This window comes from Triturus cristatus, chromosome 10 (genome assembly GCF_964204655.1).
Source record: "Triturus cristatus chromosome 10, aTriCri1.1, whole genome shotgun sequence".
NCBI classification, from domain to species: domain Eukaryota; kingdom Metazoa; phylum Chordata; class Amphibia; order Caudata; family Salamandridae; genus Triturus; species Triturus cristatus.
In genome coordinates this window covers 301,155,186-301,178,467 of record NC_140593.1, presented here as the reverse complement: position 1 = coordinate 301,178,467, position 23,282 = coordinate 301,155,186, and positions in this window count along the sequence as shown.

Below are 23,282 nucleotides of genomic sequence, written 5' to 3'. Positions count from 1 at the left end.
AAGGTATGCCTTACTACGTGCAATATAGATTCAGTTACCATAATCATATGCAATGTATTTATTTATTTTATATTTTTATGATATTTATTTAGGTAGGTTCTAGCCACTAATGCACCCAGGACACTTTATACAGAATGCTATAGATACATTTAAACATCTGTAAGTATGAGAGTACATGTAATAAAAGAACTAGTAAGAGTAAGGTAACCTAAAGAAGGTGCTTGGAGAGGTGCATTTTGAGATTTTTGTGGAAGGTAAGTAGGTTCCCAGAGGTTTTTATACCATCCGATAGTTGATTCCAGAGCTTGGGTGCTAGACACAAGCTGGCCCTTCTGGTAGTTTCGCTTTTCAGCTGCAGAAGGCTCAATGATTAGTCTTTATTACCCTCTTGTTTTGTATTAGGCTTCCAGATATGTAAAGTGTTATCGTTTAGGTGGGAAGGAAGCCCTGCATAAACAGCCTTATGCTTTATAAAGTAATTTTCTAGGTGGGTTTTTAACGGGAGGCGAAGGAGTTGTTGAAGTACATGATCTGATTTGCTGGTTATGCTATCAAAACACATTTTGGCATGTAGGCTGGTTTTGAAGTGTGAGAGTGATAGTTCAGGAGACTAGTTAAGATGACACTTCTGCTCTGCTGTCAATATGATGAAGACGAAGTTCTTGACCCGTGGTTCTGAAGTCTTTTGGCTGCAGGAAGTTCTTTATTTTCTTAAGGGGATGAAGAATGATGTGATTGTTAAGCTTTGGGGACCCCAAGAGATTTGACTACTGAAGAGATCTGGCATTACACATAAGGGGCCAAATTTATTCTGCTATCCTTGTATTGTTGGTTGAGGATTGTGTTAAAGTAGAAGAATCAGTATGGGCTTGCTTGGGATCAATTTCTGGGAGAAATCAGATGCCTCATCAATGATTTTTTGAAGGAGTTTTTCAGTTTGCTAATTGCTTGAGGGTTTAAATATCCTAAAATAGAGACGGGTATCATCTGAGTACAGATGTAGTATTATGTTCTCCACTTGTACAATGTCGGCAAGACACTCCATGCATAGGTTAACAATGGGAGGGGAGGATCCTTGCAGGCTTCCATAGTCCAGATGATGAGCTGATGTTTTAAATCCATCAAGTTTAATGAATTCTGTTCTGACAGACAGGAAGGAGTGGAAGTACAATTCCTTCAATGACAATTCTTGCTAAAACTATGTTCAGTAAGTTTGTGTGATTTCCAGTGTTGAATACTCCTGTGCGGTCTAGCAGCAATAGTAGACAGCACTCTAATTCTTCATTTAGTATTGTGAGGATGTCATCCATATTGCAAAGAGCGGCTGATTTTGTGTTGTATCAAGACTGAATTTTGTTAGGGAGAGCATTATTGGTAACATTAGGTAAGTTCCTGATTCTTGAGCAAGGATGTTACTTTTCTTGATGTAAACTAATCCAGGAAGATGTCTTCCTTAGGCAAACTGTTTATGATCTTGGTAGAAAGGGCATTTAGCTTTTGTGATTTCTCAGGGTACCTAAAATAGCTTCTTCTGAATGTGAGGATGAATTGGTTGTTATAATGAGTTAATGAAGATATTCCATTATTAATGATTGGAAGAAGACACAGTGGTTACATAGTGCTTTGATTTTGAGGGGTAGAGTAGCATTTAGTCTAATTCCTTCAGTACATTCTGGATGTTGATTGCCAACAATGTTGCTGTGCCTCTTAAGCTTTGTCTTTTGAACTATGACTCTTTGGATATTTAATTGGGTTAGCAGATAATGTGATTGTTTGGAAGAGATTTTTCGACCTGTTATTGACTTCTTTTAACCCAAGTTTGAAGAAGGCACTTTGTGCCATACTCATTATATCATTGTGATCCCTTATCTGTTATTGTAAAGCGTGTAGGTCAGTTTCTAATTTTGAAGCCCTCCACTTTTTCCTAACTTTCAGGTTTCTCTTTTGCTCATGTTCATATCTTTGTATTAGGTTGAAGAGATTTTTTAATCTTTTTGCATTCCATGATCTCACCCCCACCCAAAGAGCTATGATGTTTGCCCATAAATATGTGCATTTTATATTAGTGGCAGCATTTGCTAAATATGTGATTCAATACATGCATACACAGCGGAACACCACAAAAAGGGGTTATGCTCTGTGGCACCTAACACCATTCAAAGCAACTTTAGCTATCTAAATGTAATTGTACATTTTCAGATTCTGGGGAAGAATTCATGAACTGTACTCAATGAGCCCAAATATGCAAATAAAAGGGCTTGTCTTTCTTTTTTTACTAAATCCCTTTTTCAGTAGGCCCCTTCATAATTTTTGGAACTTTGGCAACATTTGGCATAATCTCATGCATTTTCACATGTTGCATAATGCGGGAGATTATACCCTTATGCCAACTTGCAAAAACAAGATGTTTGTTTGAGGTTAATCTTTCTAGCTAGAGTGTGGAAAAATGCGAAGAAACCAAAAACAAGCAGCATTTTTTTTAAATATGGGTACCGATAAAATAACTTTAAAAGTGATCTTGATTAACTTTTACTTATCCAAGCCGACATTTTGGGTAAATTTTGAGCAGGGTTTTTAAATTGTTTTATTTTGGTTTACACAAAAGAAGTGGCATAGAGATTGAGGCTAGTCTACAGACAGTTTCAGCTTCCTTTTGCTGTCTTGAAGACAGGAGTCTTTCCTGTGCTTTTTCCATCACTTGGTCATTATGGATTTGGATTTTGGAGCGAAGACATGCTTATTCATAGTTCAATCCAGTTATTTACAAAATGTTTGTGTTGTACTTGTGATATAACATTATTTTTGTTCATTTTTTCATTTTGATTGTTTGTTGCTGACATCATAGAGTATAATATTGGGAGAGTGCAGGCTGGTGCATGTGATGTTAAGGGATAATGGACATATTTGGATGGTAGGGCCCTAAGGTTAACAACATTACCTAATTTTTCCTTGTTGAGAAAATGTATTATTAATTGGGGGGGGGGGGGGGAAGTACACCACAAATAATAAAGTCAATGATCTTTTAGGAACAGGCAAAGTTTTTAGGCATTCAAATCTGAGCTCAAACCTAGGTAACTATAACACAGAGTAGGCACTCTAAACCTATAGATAATGTGTAAATCATTGAGAAGTACCAAAACAGTTAGAAAATCAAAAATACAACTAAATAATATTCACACTTCAATTTATAGAATAAAAGTGAAAGATTGAATGAGCAAAATGACACCAAAATGTCAAAACTCCATTATGGAGAACCTCAGATATGATTTTTTACCAATTTAAGTGACAAAGCTTCAAGAACAACTAAAGCATAAATGACTGTCTATTGCCGCTGTTGAATGGGACCTAGGCGTGATTTCATGCTGACTGTGATGGAGCTTGTGTTAAACGCAGTTTGTTTCATTCAGTGACTGAAATAAATCATGAGCTTGATGAAGGCTGGTTGTTAACAGACTGTATAAGGAGTTTAATGTTTGCCCTATTGATTCTGGATATTATAGATTAGAAGCTCCCAGTTTTGTGATCCATTTTGTCCATGTGTTTTATTGTGATCTCATTTTCACAAGCATTGCATCATTTTCACCTTGTGCAACACCCATTTGCGATGCATTCTTTGGCAATTCCTAATACAGTTTGATTTGGTTAAGTGGAATGTTGATATACACCAACGCATAACTTGTTGTGGTCATTGTTTGGACCCCCTAACCAAGCAAGAAAACTTTGTTGTTTAAACACATCCCTGGCAGAATCTCCTGGTATTTGAATATGGGGGGGGACAAAGGCTGATCTCTACAGGTTTTACCTGACATTTACCTGTGACAGAGCATGCCGCTTTGAAAGTAATTAGGTTTATGGACCCATCCCAACTGATGTTCCTGCCAGGGTTAGAAACCCTGAGGACATGTCCCTACTTTGGGAGCAGTTTTCACACCTCATTAAGGTCAATTACTTTCTGGACAGCTGTTGGAGAGGTAATGTAAATTAGCCTCCAAGAGCTTCAGGCAGTGAAAGGGTAACTTAGCAAAAGATACTTCCCCAAAATATTTATTAAACATTTCACTTCACTGTTGAATTGGATTAGTAATAAATATTGGAGTGGTTGGATTATTTTTCTAGTTAGTCCAAAACTTGAGCTACAGGATTAATATTTTAATCTTTACTCTAGTGTTTTCACTAGGCATTCAGGGCCTTCAACATTGAAAATCGCTTTTGAGGGCTTGTCACTGCAGGGTCACACTTTTAAATGCCATGCACCCTGCATTGTGGGTGACAAAGGCCTTCATACAGGTGACATAATAATATCATATATAAAAAGAAGGCTTTCCCCCAGACAAAGGGATTATTGTGACAGGGTGAACTACAGCAATTAGGCTAGATTGATAGGACTCAAGCCCTGTTTTCCTTGCTACCCTCCTGGATGGCACAATAAGTGCAGCAGTGCGCAGGTGACATTTATTTTCTGTGTCATATGTGCATATCTGCACCACAAGCTATGGGCCTTAAAGAAAATTAAATCCACCAATTATAATTTATCTAATTTAACCATGATTCAGTGTTCAGTGTACATGCACTGAGGCCTTCACAGCAGTGTCCCAGAGCACAGTCAAAGAAACATCTAAATCAGTCCAAACAAGTGTGTGTGACCATGCTAAAAAATATGCACGTTCTCACACTGTGTTTTTATCAAGTTTGTCCAGATTTGTCTTCATACTGTTTTGCAATGTAATTCTTAGGGCCTAGACTGCAATGGGGTTGTACTTTTTTGGGGGGGAGTTTTATATAGCATGAACTTGACCCAAAGGTATCGGGTATCAGAGAGCTTTACATGAGCACCAGTTGTGTTACATAAAGAAACACACATTTTTGTTAGGCAGATTGAGTGATTTGCCCAGAATCACAGGATGTTCAGCATCGTTGCTGAGAGTGAGACTGGAATCCTGCTCTCTAGATTTGAGGTTGAGTACCCTAGCCGTTAGACCACATCCTCTCCCCTACTTATTTTTTAATTTATTGTTTTACATTCTCGTAATTTCCATTTCTCCTCCTTTACTGACCAAGTGGCCAACCCATTTTGTGGTGTCCATGTGTGTATTTGTATGTGCCATAGGTGGCCAGTCTGTCTTTGTTCTCAGTGCCTCCTTCTTTGCTGGCAATGCATTGATGAATATTTTGTGAAGCCAGTGTATGTGTGTGTGTGTGTGTGTGAGTGTGTGTGTGTGTGAGAGAGAGGGAGAGATAGAGAGAAAGATAGGCAGCCATGTTGTCCTTGTTCTCCATGCCTTCTTCCTTGTTAGCCCTGTGGCGATGACCAATTTGTGGAGCCAGTGTATGTATGTGTGTGTCTGATAGGTGGCCATTTTATCTTTCTTCTACATGCTTCCTTCCTTGCTAGCCATGTTATGAGCGACTACCATATTGCTGAGTCAGTGGGTGTTTCTGATTAATCGTCAATTTATTCCATTTACTAGGAGCATTGATATTAGATGAAGCCCGTGCCATTTTGTTATTGTTTTTGTTTTTTCCTATATATTTTTCCTGATATATTTATTTGTGCTTGTGACTGATTGCAGTAATCTGCTGCACACACTTGTTGTTTTTGATTATCCAGATAGTGGAAGTGAAAGGATTTGCATCTGAACCACTCTCCTAGCCATGCGGGGTACCACAGGGGTCATCTCAATCCCTGACTATGTTTAACATCTACATAGCGCCTCTACTAAAACTCATTCAGCCTTAGTGGTCTGTCAGCAGTTTCTAACGTCGAATTATTGTGGCCATTTTGGAAGAAGAGTGTCAAACAGCCTTAAAGCTTAGGAGCTGTATAACCCAAGTATTCAATTGGATGCATAATCATTTTTTTAAACTGAATATTGAAAAAACAGAGGTGATCCACTTTGGAAAAAATATCCACTTTTATCATCCCACCCGGTGGGTGACTGTTTTTGACCCATTACCCACCCAAGCATCAAAGGTTAAAAATCTTAGGGTGATCTTTGATGGCCAACTCTGTTTTACTGAACAAATGTATCATTCTACCTCCACATAGTATTTTATTACAAGGCTACAGAAAAAAGTGTTTCCATTTACACACAAGATCTTCAAAATCTGTCATAGTAATGCTCATCCTTTTTAGGATAGATTATTGTAACGTCTTGTTTTCAGGCAGTATGAGAACTGCAACACAAAAATTACAATCACTACAACATGTGGCGATGCAGCTTCTACTGAAGGTGCCCACATTTTGCTCAGTCTCCAAATACATATGGGGCCTGCATTGGCTACCAATAGTGGACAGGATTAGGATCAAAATGCTGTGTATCAGTCACAATGCCTTGCATGGAAAGGGCCTGCCGTATCATCAGACCATTTTTCGTAGATATTGCCCAAAACTGACTTTACTGTCGAAAACTGCCCACTTGGTGAAAATTCTCACGATAAGGAGAACTAAGTGGGGTGGAAGGAGCCTACAACATCTGGGAGATAAACTTTGGAACTCACTTCCTCTGGCCCTGAGAGTACAGCCAAACTTGCTGACTTTTAGGAAACAACTTAAGACTTGGCTTTTCTTATCTCAACTAGAGAAGGCCGACTCATACCCTATCTGGTCCAGACCACCTTTTTGGAGGTTCCTGCTGTTGAATGCAAAACACTTCTGTACTAGCGCGCTTTATAAACTTTTTACTTACTTACTATTAATTTATGTGATTTCTGCTTGCCTCGCATGTGCCTTGGAGGGATACCAGGTATTATACTTAAAAAAAGTATTACATTTTTCCTACCTCCCAAAAGGCCCCATGTGTCCCAGAGAGAGAATGGGTATATTTATACTAATTTACTGGATTTGTTTGCCTGCCAGGGGCCCTGCCAACCATGGAGGACCTACAGGCCCTGGAGGGAAGTCAAATATTTATCCATTAATGTATTATATTTTTGCCTGTTTCCCCCTGTCAAATATTTATTATTTAATTTATTTGATTTATGCTCTCCTCCCCCTGTCTCCGATGGAGGCCCCATTGGCCCTGGAAGGACACCAGCTGTTTATTAATTATTCTATTTATTTGATTACTACCTGCCTCCCACTGGGGGTTCATGTGTGTTGCAGTGCCACCAAGTATTTTTATGTTAAAGTAATCATTTCTTTTTTTATAATTGTGTTATGAACATTATGTGATTATTCATGACATACTCAGACCGCATTCGTAGTGTCTTTCCCTTAACTTTTTAGCCTTCACCCTCCCATTTGTTTTTGTTGGATTTAGGACTTTACCACTACTAACAAGTCCTAAAGCGTTTGTGCTCACTCCCTAAAACATGATAAGATCAGCTTACACCTGATTGCCATATTTAATTTACCTATAAATCCATAGTAAACTAATATGCCATATGTCCAGGCCCTGTAAATTAAATGCTAGTAATGGGCCTGCAGCACTTATTGTGTTGCCCACTTAAGTAGCACTTTAAAACAGATCCCAGGCCTACAATTCCAGCCTGAATGCCATTTTAAATTGTCAATTCAACTTGCAATGTATCCCCTTGTCAAGTCGCAAACTCTCCTTCTATTTCATGTACGTCTCCACTCAGGTAGGCCCTAGGTAGCACGTAGAAAAAGGTGCATTGTAAGCTTGGACATGTACATTTAAGTTTTACATTTCCTGGTTGTGAGAAACACCTAAATGTGTTTTGCATTACTATGAGGCCTACCTCTCCCATAAGCTAAGATTGGGTTTCCTTATTACATTTAATAACTGCTAACTTTCGATTGGGAGCAGGTGAGAATTTCATGTTTTGTGTCTAAGGAACTGTAATTTAAAATCCTTTTTAATGGTTTGGTCTGAATTTAAGTTATAATTTTTAAAATGACACTTTTAGAAATTTGAAATTTTCCTGCCATAAATATATCGTGCCTGCATTCTGTTGTTGGCTCACATGGCTGGGTGCAGCTGACAGTTGTTCTTTGTTTATTCCTCTCAGACAGCTACACAATAGAGGGATTAGAAGTACCTGGATGGGCCATCACAGGTAGGATCGGGGTGGATTTAGGAGCAGCCCCACTTACAACTAAATAGGCTGTGCCCTGCCTTCACACAAAGCACTTGTCACCAATGTAAGAGGGTATAAAAATAGCATTCTCATACCCACTCTTCAGTACACTTTCTCGACCTGTAGAAGCCCTCTCATGGGACTTCGTGCTGCTGTGGCCTGCTCTGTACTTAAGAAGACTGATTTGCTGCAACTGGAAGGACAGCTTTGCAACCCGAAGCCTGCCTTTAGCCCTCAGAGGCCTGACCTTATGTTTGAGACCTATACCACTTCTTGAACTCAGGACTAACATAGTGACCACAAGGGCAAGTTGGTTGGCCTCCTGATTGAAGCATCAGGGACAGAAAATTGTCTAACCATCTTGAACCATCCGGACCCAGTCCGAGTGAGTCCCAACTCCCTAAGGGATGCCCCTCAAGTGCTGGACCTATAGTGGATTTGTTTAAGGTGCTCAGATTGCCAAAATCAAAAACTTGAGAAAGAGAAAATATTTGCCTCAAAACTGTTTTGAGGAACCGAGAGGAGAACATGATCCAACCTGCTCATTTATCCTCCCAAGATGCTTTATAGGTCGGTCTGACTTTGCGGCAGCTCCCCATACTTTCTTCTATGCAGCAGCAGATCCTGTTCAGTGGTCTTTGCCAAAGGGGTATCCGGCCATTTGGAACTCTCATCTGCTTCAGCCTCCAGCTTCATTCCATAAAAGAGACCGACTGTGGAAATCTTCACTGTAACTTTGTCCAGCAGCTCACAGACGATGACACTTGCTCCTCGGACACCAACTGCAGACTTGACCAGAGAATTTTTCCTGAAATTTCTTCTAAGAACAAAGATAGAGGTTGACTTGGCCCAATCCACTTTTTGTATCTGACCCGTACTCCATCCCAGTCAGCCATATTTTTTTACTTTGTCCTGGTTTTTGTGCAACTAGATGTCCATAGTCCGCGTTTTGATCTTTTAGGTTCTAGTTTTATCTTAAACTTAAAAAATCCATTATTCTAGTTCTACTGATTGATGTTTCTCATTTTGGTGTCAAATAATTTATTAAAATGTATTCTAGCTTTCTAAATTGTTGTGGGAATTTTCTCATGTTGTGTTTTTACTGTAATTGGATTAGGGGAGGGTTTGGAAGGGGAGTGTAGGGTACAGTTTGCCACACCTGTGGGTTGGGTTAGCCAGACCGCAACCTCCAGGAAAGATGTTCTCCATTTTAATTTTTGTGGGAATTTCTTTCTGGGACATAATTCTGGCACCCTTCCTCTATTGGTCAGGTGTGCCTCCCCCTCTTGCCTGCCCATAATCTGTAATAATTATGGGAGAGCTGCCCAGCAACTCTGATCCCTGCCTTGAAACATCAAGAGAAAAAAGACTGCCCTGCTGAAATTCCGGTTCTGCACCAAGAGAGGACTGCCCTTTGAAGAACTGCACCTGCTACACACTCTGGGCTTCACCAAAAAGGATTTTACCTTGCTTCAATTGATTAAGGTGTGAACTACCTGAAAGCAACAGGTACAAAAGAGCTTCATGAAGTCACCTGCATCAATTCCACCATGAAGAGACCAGCTGACCAGTGTCCAGTGGACTTTAAAGGATGTGAGCAGGTGCATTGTGGGACTTGTAATCCTAAACCTCCAAAAGGAAAATCAGAGCTAGTAGACCATTGGCTGGGGTTGTAGTCCCTTTAACACCCCCAGAAGAACCTTTTGAAAGAAGATCCAGAAGTTTGAGGTAATTTGGGGTATTTTTGGTAAAAAGCTCCATAAGGTGACTGACCCATCTGCAAGAGTCAAGCCAGCGATGCTGATCTGTGACTCCTAAAATCCAGGTTTGCACCACTGAAAGTTCTGGAGCTCTTTGCCATCAACAATGAGAACCAAGTCCCCCCAGGAACAACCGAGGCATCACGCTGAACCAGGCCACCATCATCGAACTGCAACCCAACTTGCCGATGAGGCTAGCTCAACGTTGAGGGCAAAAGGTAAAAAAATAGTGACTGAGTGTGAAGGTAAAATTTTGACCGCCTCCAACTACCCCAAAATATCTGCCCAGTGGTCCATCATGGTCAGCCTAAAAGTTTGACTTGGTCCCAGTCAAGAACGACCAGATGTCCTCGGTTGCAACGTTTTGCTTTTAAGCATTACATTTAATCTTTAAAAATTCATATCTTTGGTTTCCTACACTGGATTTTTGTCGTTTTTATGTCATTTTAAAGGTAAACATATTTCCAATGTCTATAAGTTGGTGTTGTATTTTTGTTGTATTTTGTGCTTTACTTATTAAATGATTTGGTCATATTAAATGATTTGCACACCTGTCTCCTCAGTTACGCCATACTGCTCGTGAGCCAAGCTACCAAGGGTTGAGCGAGGAATAATTTATTGAGACTTTACTGAACCTTATTTGTGATTGTGGTGTTATTATTATCAGTAGATCCCCACCTGCACCTACTACTAAACCATGTTCACACACTTAGGTTTTGCAAAAGGTTTATTTTGCCAGATTGAGATGGCAGTTTAAAACTGCACTACAGATTGCAGTAGCAGGCCTGAGACATGGTTTAAAAATCTACTTTAGTGAGTGGCACAAGCAATGCTGCTCCCCACTTGTATTATTTCATTTTCAGGCCCTGTAAACATGTAGAATCATTTGGCAATTTGATATAGTCCCATTGTACCTTTTTTGAAGGACACAAAAGAGGCACTTTAGCACTGGGTAGCAGAGGTAAGGGTTCATAATCCAAATGCCAACAATCTCTGGTTCCGCAAAAATCAGAAGGTGAAGGCAAAAGGCTTGGGCGAACACCAAGCCAAGGATGTCGTGTCTAATACAGGCCACCAAAGGGAAAGGCGTACAAGCTCCACCTCAAAATTTTTGTCAGATATTGGCTTGATAAGAAAGCTCTTGTACCTAGTTGGGGAATCTTTCCACTTATGCCACATGTGTATCACATCACAATTACTTTACTTTGTTGCAAACTATTGTACAATAGTAAGCCAGGTGAATATTATCTTAGCTAAGGCCAACTGGCGAGTCTGAAAAATCAAAACACAATTGTGTGGGAAGAACACCTCAAGAAGATAGCAGCTAGGATAGAAGAGAAGACATTGAGGTTAACTTGATAGAAGTTAGCGGTGGTAGGGAAAGATATGTCATGTGAAGCAAATCTATTTCTTTTGCTCATAATGTGCAGTCTTCACTTCAAGCAATCTAGGCCTGACACAGGGAAAAGAGGGATACCGTTGCCACAAAGTGTACAAGCAGCTTACCTGCTAGTCATAAGTCACTAGTGGGGGTAAAGAAAACAGTCATAACAACTCAATTTACACTTCGCCAGTGGTCACTGTACCGCCAAACCAATAGCTATATTAATTTATACAATGGGAAGCAGGTCAAAATGTTAATGATTGACCTCTAGCACTTTTCTTTTGGCGGAAGCAGGGGGGTTCTGGAATTTGTGGTGTCCCTCTGGGCAAAATTGAATGTTTTAAGCCAAACCTGTCTTTACATTGTTGCTGCACCAATACTACAGCATCAAGTACCAGAAGCGGTTTGTGAAGAAAGGAGAGTGATGTTCAGTCCATCGTCCCGAATGACCGACATGTTCAATGATCAAATTGCGCATTGCTTCACAGTAGGTCTCCTTCAAGGGCGTTAAGCAAAGCCAAGCTGCTGGTCTCATTATTGAGGCTGTTTTTAGAGACATTTGTCGCTATGCAAGAGTTGTAAAGTTTTTCATGGAGAAATCACATAGAGGCTGCCAACATTGTGTATGAATTTAACACTAAAGTCTAAAATTGGTTTTGAGCCAGATGTCTCAGCACTGTCGCTTTGAAGTTACACATAAGCTAGAAATGATAATCGTGCTCTCCCCCCACCCCCACCAGACTAGGTGTACAAGAAAATATCCATTCCAATCAAAAGGTTCCTAATTGTGATGCACATCCTATAATATCACATAGCATAATAATGGCCATGGGGGATACACAGTTGCAAATTCTTTCTTAGAATTTGAGGGGGTTGAAGTCAAACGTTATTCATCCTAAATGGGGGGTATTCATAGGCTCCTAATGTATTTGCATATTACAGGAGGCACGGTCTACTCTGCCAATGCACAGGGTATGCTACTTATCACATAGTAACATGCAGTCCTGCTGGCAGTCCTTCAGTCAATCTACTTATCTGGGTTAAGGATTAACTATGTTGCAACATTTGTAAGGTAGACATACTATCTCCAGATATTTTTAACATAAGCCAAGAATTAACTAATGGATTAATTATGAGTGTGTATAATGTTTGTATTCATTCTACCCCCTCCCCCCGTAATCAAGGGTCCTCCCCATTATCTATTCTGAAGAAACCATATACAAACTAATAATGCTAAACAGTAAATCCTGACTGCTGGGGATTTCAATCTTACATATGAACCATTAGATTGTGTGCATGTGCTAACTGAACTAGAGGATGAGGTCCCCGGCATACCATCCCTAGAGTCTAAGCCCATTATTAATTGGCTTGTAATAGCAATGCAGCTGGACTCTCTAACACCTTTGCATGATTTCCATGCTTAAAAATTGGAGAACACATTCTGGTATGCCAGCAGGATTGATAATATCATCTTAAATCTCAAGCTATGACCTTTACTCCTGGACAGGTAATCCTTGATAGAGATGATAGAGATCTTAATACCCTTGACTTGTCCCTGAAAACATGGCATTGCGATTTGATTATAACTTTAAATAACTCTAAGCCAATAGTCAACCAATCAAAGATCAATTAATTGGCTTAAAATTGTTACCAAACTGGAAATATTGGCTGATGTCTATAATGCACATGCAGGTGAAATGTACCCTATGCTGAGGTAGTAGTTGGTTGAATTCCAATTGAAGATATACATCAGAAATCATTTCTGACCTTGAAGGATCTATTCTTTATGGACTATAGGCTGTTAAACCTGTTATCCTTAGGGTGGTCTTTCCCCCAACTTTTGCGTTTTGTCTCCTATTTTTGCTGATTCTTTTTGGAGGCAATCAAACTCTCAGCTCTTTACCACGGCTGACCAGTGCTAATGTGCATGTGCTTCTCCTCTGAACATGATGACATTGGTGTATACCTGAGAGGCATATTTGTTGCACTGGTAAGTCCCTTATAAAGTGGTATACCGTATACCCAGGGCCTGTACTTTAAATGCTACTAGTGGGCTGCAGCACTGATTGTGCCAGCCACCTAAGGAAGGGTCTAAGTACCCCTATATGCAGGGTGGCATGTACGTAAAAGGGAGGACATCTACTGTTATGTTTTGTATGTCCTGGTAGTGACAAACAGGCTAGTTTGTTTTTCACTACTGTGAGGCCGACCACTCTCATAGACCAGCATTGGAGATTTCTTAATACACCTTTAAGCTGTAATTCCAGATCAGAGAGGAGTCGTTTTTTCATGTTTAATATATTTGGAATGGCAATGATACATCTTTCTTACTGTTGTAGTTGGATTTAAAAGTACTGTTTTAAAAATGTCACTTTAAAGAAAGTGGATATTTCTCTATACGTACTGCTCCTTCGCCTGACAGCTTGTCTTTAATCCAGGTCTGGGTTTGGTGACAGCTGCAATTTGTGTATTACCTCTAGACAGCCACAAACACAGGAAGGTGAGGCTCATCTGCATTCTGAGCAGTAATTTACATTGATCTGGATTCTGATGGGTCTTCCTGGGCAGGGAGGAATGGGAGGGACTGACACTTACACTTCAATAGGTAGTGTCCTGTTCACACACAAAGTACTGATTTACCCCCACAGATGGCAGACAGGACTGGGATGAAATGAAGCGTTGTGCACTACACAGAGTTCTTTCGAAGTCACCCCCTACATCAAAGGCAGTTTTGGGTATAAGTGCTGGGCCTCTGACCCCTAAAATCAGACAGTTCTAGATCTTGGACTGAACCTCTGTGCTACTCAACTGGACTGCTTTCCTGGAAGGAGTATGTTTCTGCCTGATGCCATGCTGCCATGCTGCCTGCTTTTCCTTCGACTATGCTAGAAGGACTATGCCCTCCCTTCAAGTGATCACCATGGGCTTGCTGGCTTGCCTCCTATTTTCTGAAGTCTCAGGGACACAAAAGACCTCCTACAATTTTCCTGCTGCTGCTGGACCCTCAAAGTTCAGTTCAGAAGTGGCTATGAGGCTGATTTCTGAAAATCTGATGCCTTGCATCCACTGCTTGAGAAATTCCTCTGCATTGCCCTTCAACGCTGAAGCAGAACCGGCCCGTCGACAGTCGTTCCACAGCCTGCATGGCTTGTCAGCAGTGCTCAGTGATACTTTATGACGATGTATTGCATTCACTTCAACGGAGCTTGACGACATGTATGAAAGCTCCATCCAAGGTTTTTCTTCAGCAGGACCTGTGTGGGTCCTGCAGCCTACCTGCTGTCACTTGCGGTTTGCCTGAACATTAGATTTGCACCGGTCTCTTGTGACCTCAAGTAACCCTTTGACAGCTAGTGACTTCTAAGTACTATTTTTGATTTAATCTTTTAAAATGTGTATCTCAACTTATACTGATTGGATTTTTGATGTTTTGCTCTCATTTTGCTCAGATAAACATTCCCTATTTTTCTTAGCCTATGTGGAGTCTTTTTTAGGTGTATGCATTGCGTAACTGTGTATATGTGCTGTGCCCGGAGGGTGAGCAGCACAGGTTATCTTATTATGTATCTAGCTTACCCTGACAAGAGTGGTCGTTCCTAACTGACCTGTGAATACCCTTTCTAAAACAGGCCATGCCGGTCATGGCTAATGTTAAGGCACCTTGGTTTAATAAAGATTGTAAAAAAGCTATGCCCAAAATGCTATTTGAAGGTAAATTGTGTTGTAGGCCACCAATTATGGAGGCTAGGAAGCATTAAAACCTGATAATGACCTTGTCCAGACAGGAGTGGGATGATTCTAACTTGCTGGGACTTTTAGGAGGCTCCCCAGAAAAATGACAATTTCTCTTTCTGGCATAAAATTGCCCGTGGCAGCCTGCACAGCCATGATTGAGTAGAGAGCTGCATTTAACAGTGTGCTTGGTTACTCACTTTTCTGCCATTCATAGTATTTCTACATCAGCTGGCATTCCTGATTTACCAACAGCTGAATGCCACAATGCATTTAGTACAGTGCAGACAAGATGAAATTCATTGCCCAAGAGGCCTGTAAGGCTATAGAAAACCCGAAGAGATAGAACACTTCAGTCTGGAAAAGATCCCTGGACATCTTTTTCACTTAGCTCTTGCAGTATGAGCACCCTGCAATAATTTGCTTACTAGCACAATCTTGGCTAGAGCAACGATTCCTCCCTCTTGGAGAGGACCTGGTTTATATCAATTTATAAAAAAGGGTTTGGAATTTGAACCAGCTAAATATAGACCCATTAGCTAGCTACATGTTGTCTAATAGGTGTTTTGCAAGCAATTACTGGAGAGGTTGCAAGACTGAATTGTAGAAACGACAATCTAGCCAAGTTGCAGTTTGGCTTTAGGAATACAGACTAGATCCTTTTTCATTTTTTGCATTCTACACTGGAAGTATGTTATTCTCAATTGCAAGAACATCTGTATGTGGCATTTGTCGACCTGAGGGCCACTTTTGACTTGGTCCCCAGAAACAAATTATAGGTAGTATTAAAAGCTATGCAAGCCCCGCACAATTTACTTGGAATGCTTGTTAGGATCCATAATGACAATTATGCATGAGCAATTTGGGGAGATAATGGTGAACTATCAGATAGGTTCCCAGTGAGAAAGGGGGTAACACAAGGTTGTTCACTGTCCCCTACATTATTTGCATTAAATAGTAATAACAGGATTGATTTTCTTAGCAATACTGTAAAAGATATGTAAAAGATTTACCTCAATTGAATGGTCACAAAATCATAGCCCTCCTGTTTGCAGAAAATACCATTTTAATATCCAAGAGCACTATGAACCTTCAAAAATTATTAAAAATATTTCTGCAAGCAGTGGTGTCTGGAAATAAATGCCATAAAAATCATATATATGACCCTAGATCCCAATGAACTTAGAGGGGTGGCCCGGGATTAGAGAATAGCATTCTAGAAAGGGTGAATACATGTGAATATTTAGGAATTACATTCTTGCATACACCTCATGGACCCATCATTTAATTAAATGTGAATTGGTGGCTCAGCATAGGACATCAGCAGTACTAAAAATGTTTAAAACATCACTTTAAGATTGGTTTCTCCTGCTATACAATTACACTGTCTTAAGTTTGGGGGAACAACACTATATGGAACAGAAATTTGGGGCATATTGGAACCAAAAGGTCTAACTATTAAAGAGAACAGTGTTATTAGATTCCTTCTTAATATGTCTGTTATTCTTCTACTATTTTTAGATCTAGGATTAAAGAAAAGTGCAGCTAAGGCAGAATTAAGTACTCTTGTCTACTGGCTGAGGCATTGGCATACTGTTGAATTGGTTTCCTTCAAATTGGAATTAGCAGTGCTGATGAGGATGACAACTCTAAATGATATTTCATCATTAGAACATTTGAAACATTGTCTATATACTGTTTGGATAAAGGATTTTGGGACATGAAGCTGTTAAAAGTGCAATATTGGTGATATGTCTCTGAGCAGTGGACTGTGAGGGCAGGAAAAGATGGATTCATGGATACATTTATGAATTTTGAATCACTTCTGGACAATGTTTCCCACCATGCCAGATCACTCTATATTACAATCAGGTTAGCTACCTTGCCAATTAATAGCTTTACTATTTTTATTACAGGTGCACCATTTCTCAAAAATCGTCCTATCTCTGAGCTGTGATCATGTAACAGAATCCAAGGCGCATTTCTTTTATTGTCCAATTTAAATGCAGAAGCAAAGCATGAGGATTTGTCTAATCTACTTGAATCTGGGTCTGCAGATTACCAGATAGCATTAAGATCTTTTAAATCGCATGATCCTATAGATTTTAGCTTGAATAGATGTTTGCATAGTGCATGGCTAATAAGGAAGAGGAACCTGGATACAAGTACGGGCTGTGAGTAGCAATAATGTTTTATTCAAATGGCTCAGTGAGGTTTAGCATATGCATTAATTCTGTTTTTAATTGCTATACACTAATTGATGTACATTTTTGTATGGCAAATTATATTAATTTGAGTTTTAGTGGATTGTACCTCTGACATAAATGATGATCATGTGGATGATCAAGGGAAGATTTTCTTTTGGCAAGGGCCTCTTCATAATTTAAGATCCAGCACTGCCAATTTAGTGACAGTTCGCTAAATAAAGAAAGCTAGATGGGAAGGGAAAAGTTTCTCTATCTTAGCGTTTAGACTCTAGAACACCATGCGCATTACCCTCAGATATCAATCAAACAGAGCATCCTTCAAAAAAATTGTAAAAACATGGCTTTTTCAGTAGACACCTGTCCATCACTCAGAGAATTTTAGTGCTAAGATGTCTTGACACTTGTGTGCTCTAAAATATTTTACTTGCTTACGCTCTATATCTGATGCCATAATAATTAATAACCCAACACTGTAGATCTAGCTTCTGCAGAGTGTAATGCTATTTTGTTGAAACATAATAAACATTTTCTTAAGTTTTTTTGTGTACATTTTTACTAATGTATTAGTATGCGCTATAAGGAATTATTTTAAATAAATGTATATATTCTATGGATGATGAATTCACATGTATTATGGATTATGACTGACTCAAAATAAATATTCCTGAAAGAGATAATCAGTATAAGATTTGTTGCCATTGACAATGGCAGTAATATTGTGAAAGGCATGGCTGATGGAGGATATGAATAGAGTTCCTATAAAAGTCCTCATACAGGAGGTGCTATGTTGATGTACTGCAGATACTTTCTGAGCAGCTACGGTCTAGCAAAGATTGTGCAATGCAAAAGAGAAAGGATGCAACTTCTAAAGCCATGAGGATGGAGTTTGACAAATGGGAACTAGTGGAGTGCCTAATCTAAATGCTAGTGCCTTTTGTGATTTTGACATGGGAAATCAATCCTGCTGATGCACGTTGGAGGAATATATGGAAAGGGTGGAAAATGTCAATTAGGGAGCAGCTGCTTTGGTGAACAGCTTAATCCTAAATCTGAACACAAATCAAAGGCTGCAAAAAGAGATTATGTTTTCCAGAAACAACATTTGTGCCATGATACTGGATCCACAGAGCAAAAAAGCACTAGCACTTTCAATTCTTTTTCAATACTTGATTTACTATGGCTATAAAGGGTGGTAATTCAAGGCATAATTATTTTGAAAAAATAAGGCAAAGCAACAATTACTCATGCAACTGCAACTGATTTACTGTTAAAACATTTTAAAAAATTAATCCCGTTCAAGATTGGGTTATGGCATTTTTTTTCATATTTGTCAGGGAAGAGTAGTGATTGGAGAACTGAGTATTTAGATCCTGAACACATAATAATGGATAAGCAGGAAGGTGGGTGACTTAGAAGATGAACAAATTCAACCTCAATTCCATAGCAGAACAGAAGAGCTCTTTCGCCTTTGGAGACTGCAGTTTTGGCCGAGAAAGAAAACGCATGTTGCACTCAGAACTGCAGCAGCACCCTCCAGTGATAACACAATCACCTTCTAAAAACCTATAGGACCAGGAGCTTCAGTTCAAACTTCGGCAATGGATTGGTTTATGTATATATCAGGACTTAAATCAAGTGCGCAGATAATGGAGAAACAACCAAGGTCAACAACAATGATTCTTGAGAAAATGGTATGGGACTTTTTGTTTGACCCAAAAGAGGTCTACCTGGATCAAGACTGATTGACCCATTGGCATGGCGAGAAGAAACAGTGTCCACAACTCAGCATCCTCAACATATCCTGTAGCAAGTGAGTGTTCAGAGCATGTATTAAGCACAGCTGGGGCAATTGTCATAGCCAGAGGAATCTGTCACACCTGTTACAATCTGTATTCGGGATGTGGCAGGGATGGAGCACGTCCAGAATAAAACAAGCGATGATGGACAGGAAGGTGCTTGATGTTCTAGCTGATTCCTGCCTGCAGCTTACTGCCCTCCGTTACATTGCCTTTGCTTCTGGGTCCTCCTCGATGTTGCAGCTTTCTCCAGCAGCTCCTCGTCAGGTTTCCTACACGTTTAGGCACTTCTCCATCTGCCTCGTTGTATCTGCACTCTTCTGCTCCTGCACTCTGTTTATGGAATCCTGGAATCCACCAAAAGAAAAAGACACAATTTAAAGAATCAACAATTCTTCAAGGTCTAGTTTGAGTAACGGGCTATGCTCGCTCGCATGCTTAAAGTGAACTGACAGATAATTATCTGTCTTAGCATTTGTACATGATTCAGGATTCAGCATTAAGTGATGACTAATGAAAAAAAACGAATAAAAGGAAATACTATGGAGCCTATTATGATCACGGGCGGATCCCGCCAGAACTCGCAGCTGGAGGGCTCTTTAATGAAATTAACACTTTGGCACAGCAACACTCCTTTTACACAGAGTCCTTCAAGGGGCCAAGACGGACACAGAATTTGTTTCCGTGCTGAAGTGTTGATTATGGACTGTCTGCCATAACGTGTATCGGCTGCCCACGGCCTTGATCACATGACAGCGCTACAGTTCAGGATCAACAATTTAAAGTGACACATGAATAAGCCTTGTTAATGGATACAGACAACAGACTTCAACCACTGTAATACCAATAGGAACACAATGGTTGAATAAATATATAAATAAATATCCATGTATATATTAACTGTCACAGGTTTTTGAGACAAATAAATACATAAATGTCAGAGTTCATATTACAAACAATTTGATTTGATAAGAAGTCATGGGTAAATACCTTACAAACCTGCTCTGTCTGCAGTATTCCATTAAAAGTGCCAAAATGATAAAGTGCCTGTGTACCTGTGTCCTTCTTCACCAACATAATCAATTAGAGTACTATAAAGTGCCTAAGTACAATGTGAATTTTCTCCTTATTTAATCAGCAGTAAAAAATCATCTAAAACTCCAAATATATATTTTTTTATATTTTCTTTGCGACAATAGTATAAATTCATCAATAATGTTTCATCAGGCGAAAATACCAATTTCTAGATTAAATATCTATCTAAAACGGCATCACAAATATTAATAAAAATTATTAATAATAGCTATTTGATGTTATGATTTTATATATAGCCTAGTTCATTTCCAATCGTCTAGTCAAGTTATAAGCAAGTGTATAGATCTCTGCGGGTATTCAGACCCCACCCCTGGAGTTTTGGTATCCAATTCTAAAATGTAACATGTTTTCAATCTCCTGAGTTTAGCTTCTCTATTTCCACCTCTTCTGTGATTGGGGACAGCATCCACTAAAAAATACTTAAGATAGTTTAAATTGTTTTGATGGATTTCTTTAAAATGACCTGCTGCAGTGTATGTGGGGTCTGAGTTGATGATGGCCCTAATATGTTGTATTATGCGTTTATGGGTTTGCAATTTTGTACTCCCAACATATTGGAGTCCACACATGCATTCCAGTACCTGGACTATGTGATCCATCAGGTGTTTGTTAAGTATCTTTGCTCTATCACAAAATGGGGTTGAATATGAGGTTTTGTTTACCCCTAATTTACAAGCCATTCAGTCTGTACACTTAAAGTAACCCTTTCTTGCAGATAACCAAGTCCCCACTTCTGTTTCCGGACTGCTCTTAACCAGAGCATTGCTCATAGATGCCGTCCTCCTATATGTAATGAAACGTGCTGTGGGTAAAAGGTTTCCTATAATGGGGTACTCCAAAACCATTGGGCAGGTACGTTTAAGGTTGCCCCTCAGCTGTTTTCCTGTTTGCTATATGTTAGACTCAATCTAATAGCATCTGTTACCTGAATTGCTTGTGTGTCTGGATCTTCAGTCTGACCCCTACTTTTACCAAATAGTAGCTCAGATCTACTGTGCAGTTTGGATTTCACTATTGCTGCATCAACTGTTTTAATGGAAAAAACCCTTGCTTAAAATCTCTCTTTGCTTTCATTTTGCATCAGAGCTAAGTCTGCCTCATTGCTGCATATTCCCCTTAGTCTCAACATTTCCCCAGAGGGTATGCTTTCAATTAAATGTGCAGGGTGGAAGCTGGTGGCGTGCAATACAGAGTTCCTTGTTGTTTCTTTACTGTGCGGTTTGAGGAGCTAGAATCACCCCTGCAGACGATCCTGGATTTAAAGTCTGTTGCTGGTCTCACTACTGACACTTGATTTGTTTCTGGCTCCGATTCGCTTTCCTATGTGGCGCTCAAGTTCGAAGCTGATGCTATAGCAATCGGATCCTTGTTGTACATTGAACCCGGTGCTTTGTCATTTCTGCCACTAGATTTAGAGTTTCTCAGAGAGTCATATTTATGTGAGAAGGTAAAATTGTGATCATTCTCGTAGTCTGCTTTGTCCCGTTGGAATTTATATGTGTTCTTTCCTTGATCTTATCCTCTTCTTTTCGCAATCTGCCCCACATCTCTTCTCGCAATTTGAATAGGGTTTGAGTAGCCTCAATTTTTCATCTTCATCAATTTGTTTTTGGAGTTCAATGCAGTCCGTTTCGGCGTCTTTTACCAACATTTTAATCCATCTCCTTGATGATTCTAAATTACATTCTGGCCATTTTACCATCATTTGGGGGTTCGGGTTCTCATAGCTAGGGGCTATCAAAATTCTCAATCGCCTCAGGATCTTGCCCACATCTAAATAACGTTGCAGGGACTTATACTCCCACCATTTTGATTGTTCCTGTTTCAACAGTTTTTCTAATTTGCGAAATGTCTCTTTTATATTGCCGGAATTATACCCCGTTGTTGCACTAGATGAATGTACTTCCTGCGTCAGGTAGTTATTGAACATTTCCTCTGGTGCTGCCTCTTGATCGTGCAGCGTGTCAGCGGACATTGTCCCTTGATATCTTTATATCTGACAAGTTAGGGTAAGAATTATCATTAATTCAATTATCCCACTGGTCACACACCTCTCAACCTGACATGATTGCGTATGCTTCTCTGACACCTCTGTTATCAGATTCGTCGGTGTTCTCAATGTGTTTAGGTCAGCCGAACGGCGTGCTGCCAGAATGTTGGTAATGCACGTGGAAAAGGATGTGAAGGATAAAGGATTGGGTTAGTTGTCATGCGTGGGCCAAAAAAAGAGGGGGTCCCAAAAAACGTTTCCATTTAATTTTCCTTAGGAAAATTGAACATCAATACCATTAAAATTACACCAAATTTGCCAGAAAGATATATCTTTGTTTAGAAAGTGTGCTTTTTCTGATTTGTTGTAAATCTGTTCAGTAGCTTTTGAGAAATTAAGGTTGAAACTGTGTGTGTATATCATGATTTGCAGGGACTGTGGATCAAACAGATCTAAACATAAGATCTGTTTATCTGGCACCATATGCACACAGATGTAGCAACTGCCATTTTAGGGCTTGTGGATTCAGTCCACTGCCTTGCGAAAAAGTTTTTTAAAAAACATAAGGAGCAGGGTAGGAAGATGGAGTCCATATGCATAAACAATTTTCCAGAAGATGTCTATTCGGTCACAACCGTTTTATTTTTATGGGACTGCAGTTCTGCAGAGGATCTGCAGTCCATAAAAAAACAGGCGGCTCCTGCTTTTTATAGTTTCACCCGCTTCTGGGTGGGCCAAGGCCGGGAGTGTAGTGTAGCATATTAATTAAGGGGATGGGTTGAGCAGCCTCCCTCACTGAGCCATTGCATTGTCCCATTTTTATTACATTCCAAAAGGAGAGGGTGATCAAGTATATATATATATATATATATATATATATATAAGGTGTGATTGTCTTCAAAAAGACAATAGTGGTCCAATGATTCAAGGACACAATATATATTGTGGGCAGTGAAACACTGATGGGTCCCCTTGACGTGCATTATAAATGATTGATTGAAAAGTTGATGATATTCCTTTTTGCAGATAAAAATACCGGGTAGCACCCGAGCGACCACGAAGGACCAACATCCCAAAAATTTAGTTTAACCCCTTCAGTGCCCATGACGAGATAGTCTCGTCATGGAGCGCGGTTGCGCTGTGCCCATGACGAGACTATCTCGTCATGAACCCCGCCCGCTAATGAAACGCCTGGCACATGGCGTGGAAAGGGCGGGGCACTCAAGGGGTTATAACAATGTGTGTTGTGTATGAGTAAAAGGGGCCACACCAATGCAT